General features: G+C 46.4%; 1 protein-coding gene and 1 pseudogene across 1 annotated transcript in view; both read left to right on the top strand.

The window, feature by feature from the left end:
• The window catches only part of SDK1 (sidekick cell adhesion molecule 1), an 831,209-nt gene that overhangs the window by 571,856 nt on the left and 246,100 nt on the right, over positions 1-13,253 (top strand). The gene's annotated exons all lie outside the window — the stretch shown is intronic.
• Positions 9,528-11,062, top strand: LOC132476424 (cytosol aminopeptidase-like; annotated as a pseudogene).

Below are 13,253 nucleotides of genomic sequence, written 5' to 3'. Positions count from 1 at the left end.
ATCTGTCAAAATGTGAACAATAGAAATATACATGATAATGGACACAGTGAGTAGCACAGTGAATCTGACCCACACTAAGCAGTTAATAAATGTGCTGTAATCCTTATAATCTCTGAAAATGTTCTGCCTTTGGTATCTTTAATTCTGTTCCTGGTCATCCTTCCCTTCCACTTTTCCTGCCCTTTGTCCTTGTTACTTCATCAATACCTAGCTCATCTCTCCTGCCCAATTTGTTAGCCCTCTCCTAGCATCTTTTCCTTCCTCCACACCACGGTGTCCACATTCTAATCATTCCCTTGTCCTATCAGTCCTCTCTTGACCTTCCAGCATACCCAGATTGCCGAGGCTCAGCCCACCTTCCACCTGCTTCCTCCTCTGCAGGACTGAAGTTCCACCAGACTGGTAGCTTCTAGAATCTCTGGAGATGCCAGTGCTGCACAGAAATCCTCGGACTCGCCCCAAGTTCAGACCTGCCTCTTTTCCCCTGGTAGTTGTCCCAGACCTTGCATCCTTCCACCCCCAGCAGGACTACTTCCTGCTGAGTCAGGTTCATGAAGACAGAGTATTTTTATGTGTTTTCTTTTATGTAATTGATAAACATGTGAAAATAATCCTAACTGAAGAGTAAGATCACCTAGCACAGAGCGTCTCAAATTGAATGAGCTTACACATCACTCAGAGAGTTTAACATTTAGGTCCTGATTCAGTAGGCCCAGGGTATGGCCCAAGACTCTGCCCCTCTAACCAGCTCCCAGAAGAGGTCTGTACTGCAGGTCCCAGCTCCACTCTGAGGAGCAATGAGTTGGTTGATATGTATTGAAAACTCACCATGTGCTGAAAAGCATGATCTTTTCCTTCTAACTAGTGAGAGCTCTGCTGCCAGAGCATAGGCAGCAGGACAGGCTTCACCTGGGAGCTGAGTGATGTGGAATCTAGCTCTACCCAGACGTGCTGCTTTAGAATCTGCTTTTGAACAGGCTCCCCAGATGACTTGTGTGCATATGAAGGTTTGAGAAGCACCAATTTAGAAAATATAAATAAAAAGGTCTTAAGAATGTTTGCAAAACTGTATGTGGTTTTTTGGTGTTTTGGAAACTGAAAATATTGATGTCAAATTAAGCGAATTAGTGAGTGGGTTGAAATGAACTAATCAGAAAAGACACTCTGAGGAAAATAAATTCTGTACCAGGTTTAGAAGAAGAAAAGTATGTTTATAAATATATTTGATTTGTATTTTTATCATCATTTAGAAGGTCTTATCTATAGCCATTTCTTAGAAAAGCCTAGTTGTGAAAGAAAAATGATTCCTGCATGTGTCTTACTGAATTATTTTTATTTTTATTCCATTATTTTTCTTTATGTAAATAACAGCAAATATGCATGCATAGTCTTATTTCTTCCTTCTCTCCTACCCCAAAAGGAACATGTCATATTTGCTGTTCAGTACTTTGCTTTTTCATTTATCAGTACATCTTAGAGGTCTTTCTATATCAGTCTATAAAGAGCTTCCTTGGCATTTTTTACTGCTGGGTAGCATCCAACAGTGTGGATGTACCACATTAACATTTTGCTTTTCCAAACGATATTTAAAAGGCCTTTCAGAACAATAACCAACACTTATAAGTGGGAGCATAATTACTAACCCTATGTTAAATGTCTACATCTTTCTAAAAACGGATTCCTTCCAGGTAACCACCACATGTTTCAACTGGGGTTATTTTAGGCTAATGTGTCTTTCCCAAGCAGTACTTAATTTTCAAAACAAAGAAATAAAGGAAGCGTTTGTCATCTGAGAGACTTTTTTTTTTTTTTTTTTTTTTTGCGGTATGCGGGCCTCTCACTGCTGTGGCCTCTCCCATTGTGGAGCACAGGCTCCGGATGCGCAGGCTCAGTGGCCATGGCTCACGGGCCTAGCCGCTCCGTGGCATGTGGGATCCTCCTGGACCGGGTCACAAACCCATGTCCCCTGCATCGGCAGGAGGACTCTCAACCACTGCACCACGAGGGAAGCCCTGTCATCTGAGAGACTTTTAAAGGACTCAACCAAAGGCAGCTCCCACTTTTGGAGGAAGTAATTTGGGGGCAGATTCTTGCCTCTATCCAGGCGTGTGGGGTAGATTCTGAGTTCCTTAAGCCCCCCTCTGCCTTCCTAGGTGAGCTCCACCCCACGTCTGTGTGCTGATTGATCCCGTGCTGGTTAAAGAGAGCACTGTCCTAGCTCCAGTTCCACTCTGTCTCCTCCTCTGTGCAAGCTTGTGGGGGCATTTCACTGCCAGTAAATGAGTAGTGCCATGGACTGAACAGACACTAAGGTAGATTTTTAAATAAATAGATGGATCCTCTCATTGGAAGCTTTGGGAGAGGTTTGGTGGAAGTGCCTGTTGTTTAAAGATTTGCCATAATTACTTTTGGATTTCCTACAAATTCTCTATAAATCTGTTATTCATGCTGTCATGCAGAAAGCTGAGTGCCCATGCTGCTTTAAAACTACAACAGATTGCTAAGTGTGTGAAACACGCTTAGTGCTTATTTGTTTGAATTGATAGTTTGCACTGTCCAGATCTGCTGAGTAATCATCAACCTTCCACGTTTTAAATAGGCCCACAATGACCAGCTTCTTTCTTCATATATTTGAACAATCACATAGATGGGATTAGGAGTTTATTTTTTATTCACCTGCCTTCCAGGTTATGTGAACAGACGTCTTATGTTTCTACCAGCAGCACACTCCCCTCTCATAACACCTGCAATAATTAATTTTAAGTATATATCTTAAGCGGGATCTTAGCTGTGTTTTGTAGGCCTAATTCTTTATATACACGGTTTCTGCTCTTTATATACTCTCTCTCTTTCTGTCATCAACCTTAGATTTATTGTTGGTGTTGATTTTAGACCAAAATATAAATGAGATTGTGTTGACATTTAAAAAAAAAAAAAACTTGCTTCCTAGCAGATTGAGTAGGGGAGCAGTTGGTTTAAATAGATCCTTGGATCATATCAGAAAACGTCTTGTTCTCGCTGAGGACTCTATTCTTGCACTGTGGGACTGACTTTTTTTTTTTTTTTTTGCGGTACGCGGGCCTCTCACTGCTGTGGCCTCTCCCGTTGTGGAGCACAGTCTCCGGACACGCAGGCTTAGCGGCCATAGCTCACGGGCCCAGCCGCTCCGCGGCATGTGGGATCTTCCCGGACCGGGGCACGAACCCGCGTCCCCTGCATCAGCAGGCGGACTCTCAACCACTGCGCCACCAGGGAAGCCCGGACTGACTTTATTCATTGAAAGGAAGCTAGGACAGACAGGAAAAGAAATATTTTCTTCTCTTAAGATTTCCTGATTTGTTTGTACCTCTGTTGTGACACACAAAGGGTAATTCTGATATAGCAACGCTAACAAAAAGAAAAGAGATGGGAAAACAGAAAGGGAAGTTCCTCCACAGTTACGAGCTCTCATCCGTCACTATCAAAGCCTCCCTGTGCCCCGGCTCATTCTGTGGTCTTGTTTGCTGTGCTCCCCGTCAAGGGCAATGACCCACCTAATTTCCAGAGATAGGGGAGAGAGAGTGCACGCACGAGCAGGAGAGAGAGGGAGACAGAGTTAGACCAGGAAACAAGCCAAGACCCCGACTCCTGTCTCACCTGTGTGCTCAGATTGTGTGTGGCGCTGCTCTCTAGCTGCACGTCCCTAGCCTGGTTATTTATTCTTCTTGGGGCCAGCGCTCTCCACTCAGGATGATGAATCTCCAAACAGGCCGAGCCCAGAACCTGCGCTGGTGCATTGGGAGCAGTCAGGCCCACGATGTTGGTAGAGATACAGCCCTGCCTGGCCCACCTAGAAATGAGCTGGGGTAAAGTCCTCACTCCATCCCCCAGAGAGAAATGCTCCGTGATCCTAATGTTAGGAAACAGAATACAGTTCTATTCCTAGAATTAGCTTGAAATGAATATGGCTGGTGAGCACGGTTATCCACCAGGTTGTTTACTTACCGTTTATTGGTTTGGAACACGTAGTGCTCTCAGTTGCTCTGTGCTGCTTAGGGTACCTGCAAGATTTCCTGCCTCAGAGTTTGCTCTCTTCTAAGAGGAAATAAATAAGAAATTGATTACCTAAAAACACAGCAGAGGAAGTGTTCATCAATATATTTGTATGAACATTTACATTTAAGGTGGGAATACAGAAGAAAATACCACACGATCGATAAAATATTTCTTCAGTTCTGGGTATAACCACCTTTCGGCATTTCAGTTTTATGAAACACTAAATATGTAAGTGAGAGGTTTTATTGGTCTTGGATTTCTCATTTGAGAGGCTCTGGTTTTATTTAGGATATCAGTCTTACATGAAAAAATAAAAAGAAGGTCAGCTGTTGGTCTGTGGGGTGCCCCTTCTGGGAAGGAGCTGAAACATCGAGAAACCTGTTTCTCAAAATATTGGCTCCTCAGCTCTTTGTGTTTTCACATGGCTGGGGGAGCTGTAAAATACAAAGCTTTCAATTTTATGTTGTTCCAGTCAAACAAAGTCTTCCAAAAGTCACAGCCGTGGGAGTGTTCACCTGCGGTATGGCTTCCCAAGCAGGCATCTTTATAACTAGACCATGAATTTACCTTGAGCTTCAATTGCCATAATTTCTAGTCTGTGAATTGAACAATGGTATCTGTAGCAAGGAAAATAACTTCAGTTTAGTCCGTAAAGATCTTTATTGTATTTTAAGGAGGGGGGCACAACTGTGGTTTTCCTGATATATTCTGCTTAACATACTGTGACCCCCTTTCTCTCTTATTTATCTCCTTTTTTTTCTTTTTTCTTTCTCTCATGTACTCACAGCATTTGTTAAGATAATTTTCTGTTTTCTCCAGGGACTCGGGATTGCATTTCTTTGTTCTTGGTTTTATCTATGAGACACTTTTCTAGTTACAGATTCTGTTTGTGATTCATGCTATGTAAAGGCAATCTGATTTTCAGCAGGATTTGAGCCTGACAGAGGGTCATAAACATGTCTCAGGAGCAGGGCTGTGCTACTCTCCAGAAACTTACATGCAAAACTCTTGTCTTGGGAAGAGATTTGATTATTTTAGGAACAGATATTGATGTCTACTTGGAAACTGTAAAATTAGATTTATTCGATTTGGCAAGCATCTGTTAGGCACTGACTGTTTGCCAGAGGCTCTGAAGACTAAGAATCACATACCCTAAGGAGATTACAGTGGATGGGGCAGATATGCGCTTGTACAGGTGCCCTCATCTGAAGGAGACCAGGGTTTGTCTCACTTTCCCCCAGAAGCAGAGCATATGAGTTCAGTGAAAATGTGGGTGCAGGCGTTTATTTAGAGGTGATCCCAGGAAGTATGGGCAACGGAGACAGAGGAGGGAAAGACACCAGTGCACGTGCATCAGTGAGTCAGCCCAGCCCCTCAGTGAACATCTGGCCTGGGTCCCCCAGGAGCCTCAGGGAGACTGGATAGAAGCCACTGTAGTGTCGCTAACTGAGGGGAAAAGTGCAAGGATTTATTCATCAGCTCCCATGCTTTATTCCTTGAGAACGACTTCCAGGGACATTAACGTCCAGACATGCAGGCTTATCTCTCCACCTCACCCTTGTAGGCCAATCATACCCCTGGCCAGAGAATGACCTCAGATAGGAACTGGCAGGTGTTTTCAGAAAGTTGTGGGTTTGTAAGTAAGCGGCAAGTGACAGAGACTGTGGGCAGGGCATGGGCAACACCAGCTCTGGAGCGATACTAACCAGGCGTGCAAAGTGCACTGCGTGCCTTACACCGCATACCCCAGGTCCAGGGTCAGAGTGGGTCAAAGGACCTACAGCTAAGACCTAGAACTGTCAAGCTCCTTGAAGAAAACATAGGGGGGAAAGCTTGATGACATTGGATTTGTCAGTGATTTTTTAGATATGACACCAAAATCACAGGCAAAGAAAAAATAGATGAATTGGACTTCATCAAAATTAAATACTTTTGCGCATCAAAGGACACTATCAACAGAGTGAAAAGGCAACCCATGGAATAGGGGGAAGTACTTGTAAATCCTACACCTGATAAGGGATTAATGTTCAGAAAATACAAAGAACTCCTGCAACTCAACAACCAAACAAACAACCTGATTTAAAAACTGAGCAAAGGACTGGAATAGATGTTTCTCCGAAGATGATATGCAAATGGCTAATTAAGCACCTGGGAAAATGTTCTACTTCCCTAATCAGTAGGGAAATCAAATCAAATGATACACCACTCCCACCCATTAGGACGGCTAGTTGGAAGAAAATCTAAACAAAGAGGAGACAACAAGTGTTGGTGAGGATGTGGAGAAATTGGAACTCTTTTTTGCCTTAGTGGTGGGAATGTATAATTGCACAGCCATTGTGGAAAATGGTATGATGTGTCCTTAAAAACTTAAACGCAGGGGCTTCCCTGGTGGCGCAGTGGCTTCCCTGGTGGCGCAGTGGTTGAGAGTCCGCCTGCCGATGCAGGGGACATGGGTTCGTACCCCAGTCCGGGAAGATCCCACATGCCGCGGAGAGGCTGGGCCCGTGAGCCATGGCCGCTGAGCCTGCGCGTCCGGAGCCTGTGCTCCGCAACGGGAGAGGCCACAACAGTGAGAGGCCCGCGTACCGCAAAAAAAAAAAAAAACTTAAACACAGAATTACCATATGATTCAGCAGTTCTACTTCTGGATATATACCCAAAAGAACTGAAAACAGAGACTTGAACAGATACTCACACACCCATGGTCATAACAGCATTATTCACAACAGCCAAAAGGCGGAAGCAACAACCTAAGTGTCTATCAGCAGATGAATGGATAAATGAAATGTGGTCCGTCCATACAATGGACCGTTATTCAGCGTTAAAAAAGAATGAAATTCTGATACATGTTACCACATATGTGAACCTTGAAGGCATTATGCTCCATGAAATAAGCCAGTCATGAAAGAACAAGTACTATATGGTTCCATTTACGTGAGGTACCTGGAGTCAAACTCACAGAGACAGAAAGCAGGAGAGGGGGAGGGGGCTGGGGAGAAAGGAATGAGGAGCAGGTGTCTAATGGGGACAGTCTCAGTTTGGGGAGATGAATTCTGGAAAGGGATACTGGTGATGGTTGCACAACTGTGTAAATTGATGCCACAGTACTGTGCACTTAAAAATGGTTAAAATGGTAAATTTCATGTTATTAAAATGCATGCAGCAGGTACCGAGAGGGAAGGGCACTTTCACTGAGGGCCTGGGAAGCCTTCCTGGAGGAGGCGGCATGCTCCCTGGCCCCGATGGATGGGTGGACTTCAGCAGCCTGCAGTGCAGGCGGGGTGTAGGAATGGGGAAAGTTGTTGCAGGCGGAGGCGCTCAGGCCAGAGGAGGGCGGCTGGGATGTTTCAGAGAGCGCCTGCCACGCGGCAGGTGAAGCACAGGAACCCAGGCCCTTCTCTCCGTGTTCAATCAACAGATACTTACTGGATACCTGCTGTGCACGAGGCACTGTTGTAGGCCTCGAGAGAACGGCTAAAACAGAACAGATGAAAGTGCCTGTGCTCCTGGTCTTCTTCCTGTGGGGAGAGACAGACACAAACCAAACAAGCATAGTAAGTGGAGTGTCCAGTGGAGCTCGGAGCGAGGGGAAGGGCACGGCTGGGAGGGGTGAGCTCGCCATTGTCAGAGGGGCCCCCAGCCTGCGGAGGCAGAGGCCCCCGTCAGTGTGGCTTCGGTCCTCCAAATGACGGCTTTATGGTCACTAAAGAAACCAGATGTGGTTTTGATTTCTCTGCTCGAGGTTGCTCAAGGCAGTGGTGTTCTTCCTGCAGATCTACCAACCTCTAAATCCTTTGTGTCTCATGGGAACTTAGAGAAAACCTTTTTCCTTGGACCTCCTCCAGCTGCGGATGGAAGGGACCAAGGCTTCAGAGGCCCCTGCCAAGGGGTCCTGCAGTGCCCCATTGTCCTTGCTAATAGCCTCAGAAGGGCATCAGTTGCCCCGGTGGGCTTGGGCTCCACGCCCAGGTTGGCATGTTTGGCAAAGTTATTCAAGGGCATTTCTCGCTGAAGCTAAAAGTGATCTGCTATTGTGCCTAGGTACCTTCTCAATGATTTCAGTAAGCCATTTGGAAAATTGACCTAATTTCCTGAAGAATACCCTCTTACTTCTCTATCCCACCCAAACTACATATGGTCCCAGTGTCTCTGTTGGTTTTGGTTCTTTTGCATTAAACGGTAGGTTATGCATTTATATGCTTAAATGGAAAGCTGTTGTCTCTGTATATTTGGATCACTCCAGGGTCCAACCGTGCAGTTCCTAAATCCACACTCCTGTTCTCTGTTTTACCAATAAATAAATAAACGAATAAGCCTGCTGCAGAGTTGCCTTTTATCACCTTCATTTTTCTCTGCCGATGAAAATACCTTCTTTGTAACATTCCGTTGATTTCCAAATGTGCAAGTTTTCAAACATGTGATAAATGAGAAGAAAAGAAACTGCTGGATTGTTTGTCAAGCTGTCACATTATTTTATTTATCCTCTCTTGTCAATAGAAAAGTCCAGAAGTGTATTGAGATAAAAATGGAAGTACACGGAAAGATAAAATTGTAAATGGGGTACATGGCTGTATTCCCTCCCATTTTTCTTTCCCTCCCACTGTTGTACAGTAAACAAGAAGCGAGTCGGCCGGTGCAGACTCTCCTGGGAGGGCAGCGGGGCTTCTGTGACTGGGCTCTTCCAGCGGCACTGCCCGGTGCCTTCGCGGCTGAGAGCGGGTTCTCGCTAATGAGCGATTGAGGACACAGCGTTTAGAAGGACAGGAGTCTTCTTCGGCAGCTCCACACACAAGGGATTATTAACGCAGAAAAATTGACACGCCTGCTTCACCTGTTCAGGAGCTGGGTGGGCAGAAACTAAAAAGTGAGTTTGGGGAAAGTGAAAGGTGGGAGGAACTTTCTATTCAGTGAACAAGATTTTTCCAATCAGGAGAAATTTCATGCTGTTTATTTCAGTTTTCACAATAAAGTACGTCTTAAAATCGCCCAGGTTCCGCCTTGAGAAACTCACCGCTTGGAGTCTGAGGGAATGACCCGGTTTGCCTGTTGCCTATACACCCTTTACTGTAGCACATGTTAACAACAACAAAAATAATAATAATTTCTATGAGTTCTTGGAGATTATATATATAATATATAAACACACACACACACATATATCTCCTAGTCTCTTAAAACGTATGTGCCCTGGAGGGTTCAGCTCTACAGGATGTGAGCTATCAAGACGCCAGCTCCCATGGTGGCAAGCGATGAGACACACCTGTTGAGATGCTTTTGCAGGCAGGAGAGCACTTAATCCTTTTGCCAGGCCGTTTTAATAATGCCGAGAAAGATGACAGACTCCGAAGGGTTGCAAAAGCAACTGATGAGTAGAAAAGCCACTAGAGCCCGACCACCGCCCCCCGCAAGAAAGCCGGGCTCCCAGGCGCGCATTCGCCCTCCTTGCGCCACGTGCTCGGTGGAGAGCGGTGCCACTGGGCCGAGCCGAAAGGATGTTCTTGCTGCCTCTTCCAGCTGCGGCGAGAGTTGCCCGTCCGACAGCTGAGCAGAAAGCGCTTCTGGGGACCCGGCCCAGCCGCCGCAGACGAGACGAAGGGCCTTGTTTTAGGAATCTGTGGCAAAGAAAAAGAAGATGATGTGCCCCAGTTTACAAGCACAGGAGAGAATTTTAATAAATGGGTGTCTGGAAAGCTGAGAGAAATCTTGAACATATCTGGACCACCCCTGAAGGAAGGCAAAACCCAAAGCTTTTATGGTCTGCATGAGGACTTCTCCCGCATGGTGGTGGTTGGCCTCGGCAAAAAGACGGCCAGAGTTGACGAACAGGAAAACTGGCACGAAGGCAAAGAAAACATCAGAGCCGCTGTTGCAGCGGGGTGCAGACAGGTTCAGGACCCAGAGATCCCGTCTGTGGAGGTGGACCCCTGCGGAGACGCCCCTGCGCAAGGCGTGGTGCTTGGGCTCTATGAGTATGACGATTTGAAGCAGAAAAAGAAGGTGGCCGTGTCAGTGAAGCTCCATGGAAGTGGGTATCAGGAGGCCTGGCAAAGGGGAGTCCTCTTTGCTTCTGGGCAGGACCTGGCGTGCTACTTGATGGAGATGCCCACCAATGAGGACACCAACCAGATTTTCCGGAATTACTGAGAAGAATCTCAAAAGTGCTAGTAGTAAAACAGACGTCCACATCAGACCCAAGCCTTGGATTGAGGAACAGGAAATGGGATCATTCCTCCGTGTGGCCAAAGGGTCCGAAGAGCCTCCAGTCTTCCCGGAAATTCACTACAAAGGCAGCCGCAATGCAAGTGAACCTCCCTTGGTGTTTGTTGGGAAGGAGATTATTACCTTTGACAGTGGTGACATCTCCATCAAGTTTGCTGCAGACATGGGAGGAGCCGCCACTATCTGTTCAGCCATCGTGTCTGCTGCCGAGCTCGACCTGCCCCATCAGCATTGTAGGTTTGGCCTCTCTTTGTGAAAACATGCCCAGCGGGAAGGCCAGCAAGCCTGGGGATGTTGTTAGAGCCAAGAACGGGAAGGCCGTACCGGTGTATAACACTGATGCTGAGGGGAGACTCATCCTGGCCCATGTACTCCGCTCCGCGCACACTTTTAACCCAAAGGTCATCATCAGTGCCGCCACCCTGACAGGTGCCATGGATGCAGCTTTGGGGTCCGGTGCCACTGGGGTCTTTACCAATTCTTCCTGGCTGTGGAACAAACTATTTGAGGCCAGCATTGAAACGGGAGACCGTGTCTGGAGGATGCCTCTCTTTGAACGTTACACAACACAGATTGTAGGTTGCCAACTTGCTGATGTTAATAACATTGGAAAATACAGATCTGCAGGGGCATGCACGGCTGCAGCATTTCGGAAAGAAGTTGTGACTATCCTAAGTGGGTGCATTTAGACATAGCAGGCGTGATGACCAACAAAGATGAGGTTCCTTATCTGTGCAAAGGCATGGCTGGGAGGCCCACGAGGGCCCTGATCGAGTTCCTGCTTCGGTTCAGTCAAGACAGTGCTTAGTTCAGGTGCTCTAAAACTTTCATTCTGTCTTAAACGGGCAGTAGAGCTTCAGAATACTTTTGAATGAATAGATAAAAACCTTTTAAGGGAAACAAAGGACGGTATTTAAAAACATAGAACAAAATGAAATTTGTATGCCTTCATTTGTTTTTCATTTTATGCAGAGATTTATAAAGGTAAAGCTAATATCTTGCTTGGCAAAGATTTTTAAGATATTCTATCTTAAATGAATAATGATGATTTTTTTCAAAGCTACCTAATCACTTTTCAGAGTATTTGCTTGTAATTGAGGAGCAAAATTGTATTTCAGATTTGTGATGCCGGGAATAATGAACAAACTAAAAGTCGCTATGCAGTTGTCAGAAACGATGAATCTAACTTTTTGTGCTCCCTGGTGTGGCTCTGATATTTACTTATATATTATTATGAACCCGGTGATGCTATAATATAACTTGTCTCTTCTGGCTGTGTTATATGAACTAAGTAATTAAGTTGGGTCTGAATGTTAATAATCACTTTGGGGCACTCAGTGATGAGTCTGAGTAGGTGAGGCGGTGCCATTATCCCCACGTTACAGATGAGGAAAATGAGGCACATTTTGAGGTTAGTAACATGCCAACGATGTCACCATGCTAATAAGTGGGAGAGCAGAAATCAGTAGAGCTTTCTTCTTCTTTTTTTAAAAAATTTATTTATTTAAAAAAAAAAGAAAGAAAAGAAAAGCCACTTGATTTTCTTTAAGTAAAGTGTCTTGGAGCTGTTTTCACCCATCCCCCAAAAGGGCACGAATGTACCTTGCTGTGCATGGAACAAGGTCAAGAATCATCAGAGACTGACCAATTAAATTGTGTTTTTTATTGCCAGAAAGCGGTTGAGAATGGCCCTAGGCAGCCTGTTTGCAGAAGCTGAGCTACAGAACTGAACAAAAGAGTGGCTCGAGCTCTGCAGTGTCTATTAGTGTGCTCCGTGGCACAGTGAAACGCTTCTTGGGGAAGGTCAGGATTTTTACTTATATGTAGCTCCGCCTTCCTTAGTAATTGTCCTAGGAGGGAAGCTCAAAGATTCATCTTCAAAAACTGAGCAGAAGCAGCCTTGATTGTCCGCGTGAGAACTCCCGTTCATTTGGAAGGAACAGCCTCCCTTTCCTTACTGTCATCACGTCTTTCTCCTCCTTCTTCCACTGCCCCGACCGCCAGTTAACCCGTCCATGTGCACTTCCTGCGGCTGCCCTTTAAGACTCAGCCGCCTGGGGGCCCCTCCAAGTCCTGTCTTCCGTGCTCATCCCCGAGCTCCCGTGCCGCCGACCGGCCAGTGCCCCTGCCCACGTGGACACCACCAGGCCTTCTTGTCCGCCAGCTTCACACGCCCACATCATCACCCCAACCCGTTCTTGCTCCTGAGTTTTCACTCTTACGAACTGCTCCGCCATCCACCCAAACCACTCGAGCCAGAAGCCGGGAGAGCTTCTGTGTGCACACCCAGCTGCCGTCGGCCCCTCTTCTTCCCCGACGCCCGCCATAGCCCCGCACGGTCTCCGTCACCACTTTCCTCCTCAAGGGCCTTCAGTGGCTCTCCATTCCCTACTGGATAAAGTCCAAACGTGGTAGCATGGCCCCCCTCCCCCGACAGCCTCCTCTGGGGTCACCCCCAGGCCCCAGTTTCCCCTCAGCCTTCAAGAACCACTTGACAGTTTTCCAAACAAGCCAACTCGGTTTCCACTTTCTTTTTTTTCCTGTTCCTGGAATGCCTTTCCTTCCCTCCTCTGCCTGGTGAATACCGTCCATCTTCCAAGGGCCGGGCTCAAGCCCTTCCTAGTTCCCCTGGAAGAATCAGTCTCGCAGCGCTCCCTACCCTGCACCCTGCCGCGTCCCTCCCCTCGGCCCTCCTGACCCCACCACCAGCTGCTTGTTCTTCTGACGTGACTCTCTTCCTCTGCTAAACCCAGACCTCATTGACGTCGCTGACCTCTGACCCCGTGCCGTTAGCTCTTGTATTCCCCACGCTCGCCCAGTGCCTGGAAATAAGAGGTACTTTTGCTACGGTGGTTATCATCCTGCAGCGATAAAGAGCTGATGATAATAACCAGCCGTGCTCTGTTTGGACACGACTTAATTCTTCCTTCAACAAGCGCGCACAGAAGGGCTCTTATAGCCCAGGCACTTTGCTTCGTGCAAAGATGAATAACACACCC

Source organism: Mesoplodon densirostris, chromosome 16 (assembly GCF_025265405.1).
Source record: "Mesoplodon densirostris isolate mMesDen1 chromosome 16, mMesDen1 primary haplotype, whole genome shotgun sequence".
NCBI classification, from domain to species: Eukaryota; Metazoa; Chordata; class Mammalia; order Artiodactyla; family Ziphiidae; genus Mesoplodon; species Mesoplodon densirostris.
This window is presented reverse-complemented; position numbering and strand designations above follow the sequence as displayed.